The sequence below is a fragment of the Paralichthys olivaceus genome, chromosome 21 (assembly GCF_024713975.1).
Source record: "Paralichthys olivaceus isolate ysfri-2021 chromosome 21, ASM2471397v2, whole genome shotgun sequence".
In the NCBI taxonomy this organism is placed as follows: domain Eukaryota; kingdom Metazoa; phylum Chordata; class Actinopteri; order Pleuronectiformes; family Paralichthyidae; genus Paralichthys; species Paralichthys olivaceus.
This window is the reverse complement of record NC_091113.1, coordinates 11,019,281-11,032,609: the sequence shown is the minus strand read 5'-3', so window position 1 is coordinate 11,032,609 and position 13,329 is coordinate 11,019,281. Positions and strand designations below refer to the sequence as shown.

The 13,329-nt window shown below is 43.5% G+C and overlaps 1 protein-coding gene across 8 annotated transcripts in view; it reads right to left on the bottom strand.

Moving 5' to 3' along the window:
* raraa (retinoic acid receptor, alpha a) overlaps positions 1 to 2,639 on the bottom strand; it is a 140,103-nt gene extending 137,464 nt beyond the window's left edge. For 7 of the 8 annotated variants that reach the window (XM_069517096.1, XM_069517100.1, XM_069517098.1 and 4 more), the window contains exon 1: positions 2,198 to 2,639. The gene's annotated coding sequence lies outside the window, so the exon portion shown is untranslated. The remainder of the gene's footprint in view (positions 1 to 2,197) is intronic. The other variant, XM_069517101.1, reaches the window with a different exon arrangement.
* Positions 2,640 to 13,329: the final 10,690 nt, after the last annotated feature.

The following is a 13,329-nucleotide window of genomic DNA, read 5'->3' as shown; positions in this document are numbered from 1 at the left end:
AACCAAAGCAATTACAGTGATGGCACAACCTTTAATCATTGACTAGAATTAGTTGGACAGCAATACTTCAACTATTGACCTTATTCTCAATAAGACATAATTTTGATCATGATGTTTACATGAGTTGCTCACTGAATATTCCATTCATATTTTCTTTTACATAGTATACAGCATAGTGCATTCATGAATCTTGTCAACATTATGTCCTATAACTTGTGTACATTCAAACCGAGGACATGTACCGTGAAGCAGTATGACGTGTGCTGTGAAAACTCCCTAAGGATGTTATACTCTGATTGAGATGTACACATGTCTATATAATATGATTAAAGTTGTAATTCTCAGTAAGTCTTTACTAGATAATGTTTATTCTGGGTATGAACTTATTGAGGTTATCAGACAATGTGACCTCAGTAAAAGTAAAAGTAAGTTGAATCATATCAAAAGATGATGTGACAAAGAGGGAAAATCCTGAGAAACACCAAATCTCCCAGAGTAACTTGGCCTCTAATGAATGTTGCTCTGTATGTCACAAGTTTTCACAGGAAAGAGCATGTTCCTCCTCCATCGCCACACACACACAGACACTGTCATGTCTGCAGCCAGAATCAGAGATGCGGTTAGAGGAATCTGTGGTATTCTGAAGTATCAATCAGCATATTTGTGCAGTGCATCGACATAAAGGATTACTCAAACAAAAGTAAACTTCTGTAAAGTGCTTGTAACAGCCTTAAATGAAGGGTAATGAGCACTGTAATCTGTGGTTTTTACAAGACAACATTTTACAAGATAACACCGCAGGTCTGTAGCGCTGCAGGGTATATGTAAATTAAATGTTATAACACAGTACTGACATTTTATTTGCTGGGATCCACACACCTCCAGTTGGCACATTATCTTGACAGGGGTTAATCACAGGTGTTAACAAATTGGTTCAGATGTCTGTCAGTTTGGCAGTTTTTCTGCAGGAACGTGTGTTGTTGATGCAACAGAGGAATGCATGCGTGTCTCGGGTCAACAAGTTTGCAGCTCTTTATTAGAGCACATGAGAAGAATGCAGGCTGTGGTTGCCCCCTTGGTGGAGCGAGCTACTGCTTGCTCATTCACTCAAACCAAAATGTACCGGGTTGATTTATACTACATGGAAAATCATTGGCATTAAAGAGCACATATCCCTGCAGACTATTTATGAACAGGCTACCCTAAGACAAGCCAATGAGATCGTCAATGGCACATCTCATATTCTGCACACAGAGTGTGAGCTGCTGCCCTCTGTTCTGAGAAAGACTTTAAATAGTGGCTGATAAAGCCAGAACTGGCACTGGAGGATGGTGATATCTCATTTGCTCGCTTGTTGTTGCTTATCTATTTATTCATCTTGTATGCATATGTACATGCATGTGCAATATGGTCAGGTATGCACCTTACAGTACCATGTCATGGATTGCCATGTTTGTTTTACGGTGGGGATTTGTGCATGTGTACATATACATATATGTAATTTTAAGGCTGCAGCATGGGTGGAGAGCCCAAGAAAAAAATGTCCACTTTGTAGAACGATAAAGTTATCTTGAATCTCACACTGACTGAAAGGAATCCTGATATCATATCTACAGCCACTTGAATCATGCAATAGAGCAAAGTTCATCACGTTATCTGCAAGGAACTAACGCAGACCCAAATCTGCAAAATGCACGATGTGGAAATCCAATTCCTGCACATTCCCTTGTCCTGACGCTGCAGAAACAGGGACACGCTCAGACACATTATCACACGCCTTTAACTCCATAGATTTAAACTTTAGTGAAGCAGCCTTTCCCTGTGGTTAGCAGCTTGTTCTTTAGCTAATTGGCCCCAACAAAGTGTCAGCGTGGACGTGTGTTTACAAGGGCAGGAGACTCGTTAGCTTCGCGTGCTAACAAGCGATTATAACGTCGCTCGAACCAAACATTAGCTTGTTTCTTCTTTTTTTACAATGCTAGAAGTGGTCGTGAACTTCACGGGAGTTCCCTCCAGATGTTTGAGGTTTCTGTCAGCGTTAAAAAAAAGATAACATGACACAACCAAGCACGACGCATTTAAAATCCTCCAGGTGAACAGAGGGGTTCACACGGTTAATCTCCGCCACAGGCTAACACCTGGAGCGAGGCTGTCAAATGTTGACAAGCTGTCACTGACAAGTGGATGTGGATAATACCTGGGACCTGTTGACTCCTCCTCCCCGGTGCCCTGCTCGGACTGTCTCTGCTCCTGCTGCTGGAAACTTCTTCTCCTCCTCTTCCTCTTCCTCCTCCTCCTGCTTCTTCTTCTTCTTCTTCTTCTTCGCTGCTGCTGGAAGTTGCAGCCGCGCAGCTGTATTTCTCTGTTATTTCTCCTCAAAGTTTCCCGTCGGCTCTTCAAAACCTCTCCTCTCGCGAGCCGCCGAGTGAAATTAGCGTTCTCCTCGTCCTCCTCCACCTCCTCCTCCCTCCTCCTGGTCTAACGCGGAGGTGAAGAGCCGCGTCTCAGGGCGCAGGGACAAGTTTGGCACAGCTTTGCTCAGAGGCAGCGGAGGGAACCATTGCAGTCACGTCCTCTGGCTGTGAAATCCAACACCAGCCCCGACCCCGCCCCTCTCCTTTTATGGGGGGGGCCAGTCCCTCACATAAGAAAAGAGAAAAGAAAAAGTGGCTGGTGTCCCCGCTCTCCTCCAGATGTGCTCTCTGCTGGAGCGATGAGAGGCGACAGGAGCAGAACAACATCCGTTTTACTGCACTTTCACCGTGCATCTCATCCTCTCAGCTCCTCGGAGCTTCACTAGAGAGATGCACAAAAACTCCAGCTGCTGGTGTTGTGGAAGAACCAGCCTGATGCTTAACCTTTCATGTGAGGTTAAACTCAGCCCTGCCCTGACATTATTTACCAGGGTTGAAGAGGAATGGGCAAAGAGAAATATAATATATGAGGCTATAACGTATTGTAGCAATAACGTTTGTATACGTGTGTGGAGAGTATAGAATTTGTATATGTGTAAAATAATCTGCAGATGGGTTCTGATAGTTGCTAATGTGCACTGAAACCTGCAAATGTGTATTTAAAATCTGCGTGTGTGTGTAATCAGATTTGTAAACGTGTAAAAGAATCTTACGAATGCGTACAGGAATCTGCGAATGTGTGTTAAGAAACTCTGTGTGTGTGTAATCAGATTTGTGAGTGGTGTAACACTGCTATAATTTTGGTTTAATTACACCATTTTCACAACCCCTTAAAATTTGTGGACTGTAATGTTTGCAAAGATTTGTTTCAAATATGTAATATTATGAACAATCAGATGTCCCTTGCACAGTTTATCACACACTGCAAAATTCTACCTCACCATCATGCGTCTCAGAGGGCGTTTCTGAAGATCTTTCAAATATTCAAATATGTATCCTTTGTATGAAAATTTAAACAATATGCCCCCCTCTCCGTTGCGTGACTATGCCTCCCTGTCCTGCTGAGAGCACCATTAGAGCCTCTAAAATATCTTCCATCACAGACTGAACTGTCCCCTTTTGTCACACTGCATTTAGGAAGTCAGCGTCTCTTGTCAAAGACGCCACCAAGAGCTGCAGCTCCATCACCAAATTATACATAAGCGCAACCTAACTGTGTTGATGCTGGTTTTTGTTTTTAAAATAAAATGCTTTTTTTATATCACAGTTTTTGTTATCTACATGTTAACAGAGCTGCAATATGTTATATGTGATCTTCTGCTGTGTAGCAATTCTCAGTCATGAACTTCCATTATTTTATTTTATGCTATCGACGCCCGCATCATCCCATCTCTTCATCCTGAGATAGTTGAATTCTTTTTGGGGTTTTTCAGACAATATTCAGCTCCCAGACATTTTAGGGGGTTGGCAAAAAATACTCCAGAGATCAGAGATCGCCCTGAAGCAACTGACTTGAACATTTGCGTTCTCACATACCGTCCCTCCAGATAATTTCAGGAGAATATCAGCAGTTCAGTCCATGTCTGAAAGCTCTCCTCTTTTTCTCTGAGGGATGTCATAACATGTTTTTAATTCGGCCCAAAATGAGACAGTGTGTGAACATTTGCTCTCGACTAATCGTTGGGTTATTGTTTAAACATCAGATGCAGTTCAATGATATCGCAAAAAAAAACTGGAAAATAAACAAATAAAGCTAGATTGCTTCTGTAATATGTAATTATTAGTTTAAGACCAGACTTGTAATGTTTGTAGAAATTGTTCAAATCTCTTGTGAAAATATACCTTTACTCATGTGGATAAATAGTTTGGAAGCTTAAATTGGGTTTACCAAAGTGCTAGGTTCACAAGAGTAGTGGAATATGTGTATTAAATAGTATAAATACTTGTATAAAATAGATGTATAGAATAGAGAAATAGGTGATTTTATGTGCATGTATGCATATGGGTCTGTATATGTAGTTATTAAACTGTAAATCAATTAGCTGCACATTTGGTAATAAATAATTTACAGTTTCAAAAATATACTTTATTTATATTTGAGAAAACCCTTCAAATTTTTCATTACTGACCCATGAAAGTTTATTTTGAGAAACTTGAAACTCCTGTTGATTTGTATTTCTCCATATTTTCAACAGTTTATTGACTTTACAAATAAATAGTTCATCAGAGTACAAATGGATCAATAACTCAAACAACTGTTATTTGCAGCCCTAATGCTCCCATGTATACTCAAGTGTGTGTGTGTGTGCGTGTTCGTGTGCATACAGAAGTCAGTGCAAAGGAGTGCATGCACCTGTGAGTGGTGTTTGCGTGCGAGCGATTTGTGTGCCAGGGGAGCGCTCAGGTTCTCTCCGGTCTCTCAGAAATAGCAGCTACACTCAATAGCTTTCCGCCCCAGAAAGCAAAGTTTTGTGACAGGTGCTAGATGTGAAACCCGGAGTCCCACATGATTGGACAAAAGCCAACAAGACACCAAGTGACATACTTTACCTCCATGTCACCTTCTCAGTTGCTTTTTCAACTTTCCCTGGGAGCATTGACACTGCGACAGAGAGTGCGAGTGACAGTATCCTCCTTGTTTCCTCCCGCTGCCTTTAAGGCGTTCTTGTACAAAAGCTCTGACTGGCACTAAGCTGTGTCAGTTGTCACACATCACCACACAAGTGAGGAATGCAGTTCTGGGGGCGGGCGTCGGGGGCTGGAGGGGTGCATGAGGCGCACAGGCATGCGAGTAACCATGGACTGAGGGAGTCGTCAATCGCTAAAAGCATGTACTGGTGGATATAGTTGCTGTCATAACAGACTGGTTGAAGATGTGGGGCTGTCTTATTTCACTGACTCGTGACAGGTGGAAGCGGGGCCCGGCATGCGTGTGTGCAAAGCATGTGTTCATGTAGACTGGGTTGGCTCGCCTTGGTTTACTCTCCTTCAGTGCAGGGATTTGTATTGTGTAGCGTTGGGTTTCCTCTACATATCTCAAGGTTGGATAGCAAAGGCCTCTGGGGTCTCCCTGGCCCAGCTGCATCCTCCACTTGTAGCCTGGTTTGCTCTGGAAGTTACTGGAGTTGAATCTTAATGGCTCTCCAGTCTGGTGCAGCTCCCCTGCACTCTTAGATACAGATACAGATATAGACAGCGTTTCAGCGTGTACTGTACAGCCATGAGGACATGCCAAGCATAGTGAAAAGTCTTGTGATGCGTTTTCCTAACCCTTTACATACCCTCCATGTACGCAAGCAAACGTCGGACACAGTGTTGGCTTGTAAGGCTCATGCATGAGGTATGTGTGTGGAGAGTGTACGGACAGATAATCAGTTTGGAAAACCTTCAAAGATGTCTAATACCAGAGGAGGGTTGTAACCAAGTACATTTACTATGCTACTGTACTTTGTTAACCTTTTCATATACCTTTACTTTACTTAGGTAGATTTATTTTCAGGTACTTTTACATTTTGTGCATATATTCCCACAATGTGGTGAGTGCATATATCAATATTTTGATATACTTGTTTTTATTGCTGAGGCAAATTGGAAGTTAAAATTTAACACATTAACTGTTGACAGTTTAAAGTTAATACTAAGTTAAATACGTATATATACAAAACTCATCATTTTTACATAACAGAATCACAAGAGTACTTTAACACTAAATAATAGTTTCACAGCCTGTAAATATAAACAACCTGGGATGACGTTGCAAAGTTTTGGGGATTGTACTTCCTTTAATGTTTGTTGTAAAAGTTGAAACTACCCCCATGCCTGTGTATCACCACTAGCAGCTGGTTACCTCGGCTTTGCATTAAGATTGGAAACAGGTGTAAACAGCTGCCCTTGGTTCTATCCCGCGGTTACTAAAATTTGGCTACCGTTGCCGTTAAAGCTCACTAATTGATAAACTAATTGTGCTGGACTATTTCTTGGCTGAGAGCAGATACTTTGTGGAGTTTCAGCCGGTGATGCTGGCAGATTTTGTTACGGTTTGGACGGAGCCAGGGCAGCGGTTTCCCCTCTGTTCTCAGTAAACTAACGGGCTGCAGGCTGTGGCTCAGTAATGTACAGATATCGTACTCAGCCCATTTTCCATAATGTTCCTATTTCTTTCAGACGTCACTGGCTCACAGGGTTGAGAGCATTACTTGATACAGACTCTGAGCTCTGAGATACCATGAGAGGGAGAACATTAAGTGTTCTCAGTTGCCTTGCAGAGCTTAATCATGTGATTCCCTCCTTTGAAAACACATAGCATACGGTTAAATAGTCCCACTTGATGGTTATTGTTACAGCACCGCAGTGGAGTGTCTCTCTCATGTTTCGTTTTTTTACAAAGCCCACACTGAGCCCCCAAACAGGTGCTCGGTTTCTGCCTCCAAAACATCGGGTGCCTATTTACTGTCCAGTGTGGAAATACAGTGCTATTTCTAAAGTGCGGTAACATTAGCCGGCAGGATGAATGCTTTCACCCCCAGCGTGGGGCCACATACCACATGTCACGGCCTGGTTCGCAGAGAAAAAAAAAAAGAGGGTGGCAGACACAAGCGGGTAAGGAAGGGTGAGGGGGGGCTCCTCTGCACCCAAGAGAAACATTTCAAGTTGCCCAAATGTCAGCGGACAATTAGAGCGGGGCGTCTAATGCAACCATGGGGCCTGACGTCAGACAGGCCAGCAATCCAGCAGAGAGAGAACCGTGAAGGTACCAAGGCCTGGGGGTCCGTCACCATCCATAGAGACTCTTATCCATTCTGCTGCCGCCCTCTTAAAACCTTGTGTTTATTTGGAACGCCCAGTGACCAACTATTCATCATGCACTTTGCAACTCTCCTTTAATAGTTTGTCATTCATGGTCCAGAGCATAATGGTGAAATCACCAAGCTGCCACCATTGAAGGCTGGAAGCTGCATGATTGGTCTTAAAGAGACTTTCTATATATGTGCCAATAAAATCCTATCACAAAGTTTTTGGACTCAAAAGTAGCTACCCTGGGAGTACTTGAATGTCATATGTGTGTCGGGACAAGGGTGGTGAAAGGCGACACGGCTCTCACGTTGGTTCGCTTTATGGTGCTAGGTTGTGAAGAATAAAGCAGAAATGAGTGAGGGGGAGGAAAGAGAGAGCCAACGAGATTGTATCAGCCGCATGGAAACGTTTAGCCGAGCCCCACAGCCTCCTTTGAACTGCGAATGGCTGTTAAGAAACAGCTTTCACTCAGAACACATTCGATTAACATGCCACCAACACGCGGGACAACACATGTTTCCAGACACAACACGCCACCACCAACAATGCAGCCACTCCACACAGGGACCGCCCTGCCAACGCACTCATATCCCTGCCTAATCTCACCTGCGAGAGAGAAAACCCATTATACAGTTTAATTTTCTTTCTCATTTTTTCCCCTCCCAGCGAAAAAAAAAGATGATTTTTCAAACCTCTGACAGCCGAGCCTTTCGCAGGACTAAGTCCATCTGAAAACATGTGGTAAGCCTTGTGGAATGTTTCAAATGATTCCCAGATGTGGGCCGCAGACAGGTTTAACCCATTCTTTTCCCGCTCAGCGGCAGGGAGGAGGTATAAATGAGGCCTCGCCGGGAGAATGTCTGAGCAGTATCAAAAAACTTTCATCCCTCTCTGTCGATTTTTGTTACTTTCAAAGCATTAGGGCTCACTGAACTGTGGCTTAATGTAATTTGCCTTAAGGCTAAAAATGGAAGTCCTCTTATGCTGCATTACCCAAGAATAAAGAATGTGAGAGCGCTGCTTTTTCCAGATGACTCAGCAATCGCAGGGAACTGACAAAGTTAAGGAAAACACCTTTATGAGGGGCAGTTCATACTGCTGACATGGTTAACTTCTCTCTGCGTTGCTCAACAGACCGTTTTCTTGGCGGTTTTCATCCCCTGCAAAGCAACCTGTAACAAAGCAGAACATTTCTTGTTTATCAGCCGCATCTCTCGGGGCATTTAATATCGTCTGCTGAGCTCTGCCAATGCCATATAAAAGAAATACAAGTCTTAGCTTACTTAATGCTTCGCTTGAACTTCATCATCGTTGTTTACATGGCATGATTAAGCCGGGATTCTGAAGCGGGGCTGCTGGATCGTTTTATGAAGGACATTGTTGTTGTAGTAAAACTCCCAAAGATGGCGGTTTTGATGAGATAGGGAGGGAGGCAACAGCGCAGCCAAGCTACCAAATGGGCTGGAGGGAGTGAGCCGCTTGATATCCTATGAGCAACAAACTCAAGTGACCCCATTCCCTGTTCTCCCTCTCTATCTCCAGCTCTGTCATTCCCTCCCTCTGCCTTTTAGTCTCTCTCCTTCCCTCTATACTTCCCCCTCTCTCACCAGCCTGGCCAACTGTGAAGCAGTTGTCTGACACACCCGTCCGCCTGCCAGCCAGCATTTTGGCCCGGGTCTCATTATACACAATCATAGCAGACAGAGAGGGTACATGCTGATAGAAGTGCACTAAAAATCGAGGGCAGGGGAGAGTGGCAGGCGGTGTGTTCGTGGGCAGAGACACAGAGAGAGGAGCAGCCAGAGAAATAGAGAGAGACAGGGAATAGTCTTGTGCTGTGAGGCTCTGATCAGGATACCATAGGCCATATGAGGCCAGAGCAGGCTGGGAAAGATTGTTACCGCTTTGAGCTTCCACATGTGAATGCACCGCAGAACCCCCCCTCCCCCTCCCACAAGCCTCCCTGAGGAAAGACCAGTGTTTTAAAAGAAGCACAAACAATCATCAACTCCAAATTCTGCTTTTTATTTCTGCAAAGGGGAATCAAGCGTGCGTTCGCTTTCTTAGCAAGTGGTCTGATGCTCAGTTGCTCGGGTTGCCCATTGAGACAGGGTTTTTTAAGGCCTGGGAATGTATCCAGAGGGGAATACAGCTAAATGTGCGACAGGGTCATATTTGTATGTCTTTCATTTCCACCTCTTCCCATCAAATTTCCGCTGCTCTTATTATCTAATATAGAAAAAAACTGAAAATGCATAAGATTACATTCAGCACCAAGTGCTGCATGTGGAAAAATAAGATCAAGATTACTGGGATTTCAAGGTCAGGAGTTATCTTCATTTTGGGAATGTCCCCCATCTACTCTCTTGTTGAGAGCCTGAAAGTTTGATACCTTTGCCAAGTCTTTGTTAAGTATGAGTTTGGGCAGCCTTTGGATGCCTGCAGGTTAACAGTCCGTGTCGGGAGCAAAACAGTTGGACCACATCGACCGAAATGCATCGGCTATCTGCATTTTAATTGAAGCTGCATTCAAATGCAGATAGTGAATGTAGAATAGCCAAAATGTTGTATGGACCTCAAACACCACCAAAAAGGGTTAGGGGTTACTAAACATTCTACATGTGTCATACAAGAAACCAGTCGGACTGTTAATGGAATACAATGAATGGAAGAAGATAATTCGTCATTAGACGAGCCTTGCCTTAGAAAAAAGGAGAAACACACAAACTCTTTCAGTTTGACAAATTCTTCCTGTTTCATGTTTACCATAGATGAATGATGTATTGGTCTTCCTATTTCTCTGCAAAATACCAACGTATTTCTCAAAATTATTCCTTCACAGCTGGCAATGCTGTTACCAAAATAAAATCTCATCCATGCATCTCCTTCTCCTCATCATCTAATCCAAACAAACACATCATATGATAATGACATGTCATGCACCATGAATTAGATTTCCATCCTGAACTAACCACCTGGCAGCCTTCATCCGCACAGTGCCTTCATACCCACACATACGGTTATGTTACATCCTCTGCCTCCCACTGCGTCTTCCATTTTGGAATCATCGGGGTGCCAGTTGCCATCATGTTTCCCATCCCAGCATCTCATCAGAGGAAGCCCAGAGAGTATGTCCCTTTAATTAGACCGCCCGTGAAAATAATGGTGCATTAATGACATTTCTATGGGGGCCAATGAGCTGGAACAACAGAGGAAAGTCTAAATCACAAATCAATTCCAACAAATGTAATTAAGGCTTAATTAGCCTCCAGGGTGTCACTGGAATGCCATGGAGGGGACGTTGTGGAGGAGAGAGAGAGTGGGGAAGTGAAAGAGAAATTCGGAGAGAGCGAGATTGTCACGGGTCATCACAACCACGACTCTTTCTATAAGGATCACCAGCGCTATAACCTACGGCATGCGTAACCATCATAAACGACATGCTACATTTATTGTGTATCATGTTTTGCTACCACAACATTACTTAACGGTGTCAGTACTTTGATGAAACGAGAAACGCTAGCCTGCGCATGGTAAATGTGCGACTCTTGGCACGTGCCTGTGCGGTTTTAAAGGGGATGGGCTGATTTAAAGGCAACACTTCCAGTGTGGAGCCGCACAGCCTGTGCTGGGTAGAGAAGTGCTAATTCTCTATAAAAACAGCAGCATGTACGGTTAAGCCCAGCAACATTCTGGTGTTAAAAAGAAAAGAAGAAGGGGGAGAAAAAAACAACAGAGGGGGGAAGAAATGCAAAACCGCAGGGAGGCTTGGAGAGGACTAGGCCTGCCTCGCTTGATGCCAGATCACACAAACACTGACTCTCATGCCAATAAATGAGCTTCATAAACTGCAATTAAAACCCTGGGCACTAATTTAGTGGAAATGGCAGCCTGTAAAATGGGAATAGTGTTAGAGAAAGGAGGAGAGAGAGAGGCAGAGAGGGGAGAAGTGGAAGTTTCTGGACTTCGCCAGAAGTGATTTTTTCTTTCTTTCTTTTTTCATCCCTCGCATTAATGCAAAACATACCACACTCATACTTTTCCTGGCTTGTACCACACACATGCAAAAACAGAGACACCCAGCAACTCGCTCTAATGCAGGGAAGTGTAGAATTTTACACACACCCTTACCATGAATTTTAACAGCATAAAATATCACCAGTCATTCCAAGGACACACAAAATATCCCATGAAGATATTCTCTCCCTTTTCTTTCTACACTTTTACTTACACCAAAATGAATGGGTATCGCACAGGTTTTATAAACGTGGGTCAAGCTGCTGAAAAAAAGTGAATGACTCCTTTCCCATTGCCAGAGGAGTTTGCCTTTATGTTTATTTTTGTGGCATCTTGCATGATATGATCCCTGTTGCATGTTGTCCCCAAGATGTAAAAAAACAAACAAGAAGTACACAAACGTTCATGGCTATTTACGGACAAACGCCCAGAAGTTCAATTTGCATCATAACATGGCATAGAAAAAGTGCAGAATCAGCGTCTAGACTGGCAAAATAAAGAGAGCGAAATAAGCTCTTTCACCCAGGTGTCATGTTTGCGTCACTGGAGCTGGAGCCGATAAAAACCTGCGTCTACTGCAGAGTCATTTAAACCAGGGGTGAATGCTGATGGTAAACATCCCCATTGTAACCAAAAGCCAGATTTAATAGGTATTAGTGGAAAAGTGGAAAAGTGTCTTTATACAAACATTCACCTCATACACACCTCCACCCTCTGAAGCTTCTCCCAGCAGATATCCAAGATGGCAGCTCTGTCATATCAGAGGTTCTGGGTTTGGACCAGATCAGACTGAAGGAGGACATCTGTCCTCTGGTTGGCTATCTACTAGGGTCAAAGGTCTGTGTGATGAAGTGTCAGCATTGTGATAAAACAGTTCACACACATCGTGCAGGGAGGGGGAGCACTCACTGCATAAACACTTCTCAATCCCACCAAACAGACAACACAGTCTAAACCGCTAGGTGACACATGCTTCTGCTCCTCAGGTAATGGTGGGCGAGTGCTCATGTCATGCAATGAGCTGCAACTCTGTTAATGTTGTGAAGGCTTGAAAACTGTGACTGCATGGTGCACACTCTGTGTGTGTGTTTGAATTCCTTGTAAACCAGCAGCAGCTATCCCCTCACACACAGGATGGGTGGTTTCAACACCTCTTCCTGGTTAAGATTACCACCGAGAATCAACTGACCTTGAGCTGGCTCGTCTTCCTCCTCCTGCAAGACTGATCGTGAGCTGCAGCTTTAAACTTACTCAAAGAAGTTGTCAACTTCTTCAAATGTCAGGAAAATGGTGAATAATATGACACTGTCAATAAAAGCACTCCCTTATCCCACCTGTGATGATAGAAACCAAAGCTAAAATCTGTGTGGTGAGCGTTTTGTCCAATAATGTGAATATAAGGCCCTTATATGTGTTACACACAGTGCAACACATCCCAGAGAAGGCTAAACATACACTGCAACTAAGGAGGCTAAACAGTGTAATCCCTCTGCCATGTTGCCTTTTTTAATTGCGTATTGATTACTGTGTCATGCTGAGACAAAAAAAAGGGAAACAACAGGAACAAACAGGAAAACCTGCGAGTGATGAGTATTGAGGGGTGAGACGCATGGCTGAGCAGGAGACCGTCTCAGAGAGCGGTGAATGTAAAGTAAACTCTGCTGGAGAGTAAATAAAACAGATCTTTTAAAACAACTGCCCTGCACTCGCTCACAGAAGGGGTCCAGCCTTAAAGCAAGAACATTTTTTTGTTTAATTTAGGCTTCTAAAAATGTTAAGAAACTAAGGACGGATGAAGGCAACTGAGAAAACTTGTCCTCTGGCTGCCAAGCAGGGCATCAAGGGGGTTTTTCCTTTGTGAGAAACTATTTGAACTCGGTGACGGAAGTTTGAGGTTTGAGCGTTTATCAGCACCCAAATTTCTTGCGCTCTCTCTCGCTCTTTAGGTTTCCTGTGTAAGACTCCCCATAATGTGCCCCTGACGTCTCGCAGCTCAATCAGTCACACTGTCAATCCAGAGTTAAAACTTGTAAAAGTAATGATTTACTATTGTGAGAACGCTTTATGTTTATCTATTATCCATCTATTATCAATACTGCTTATC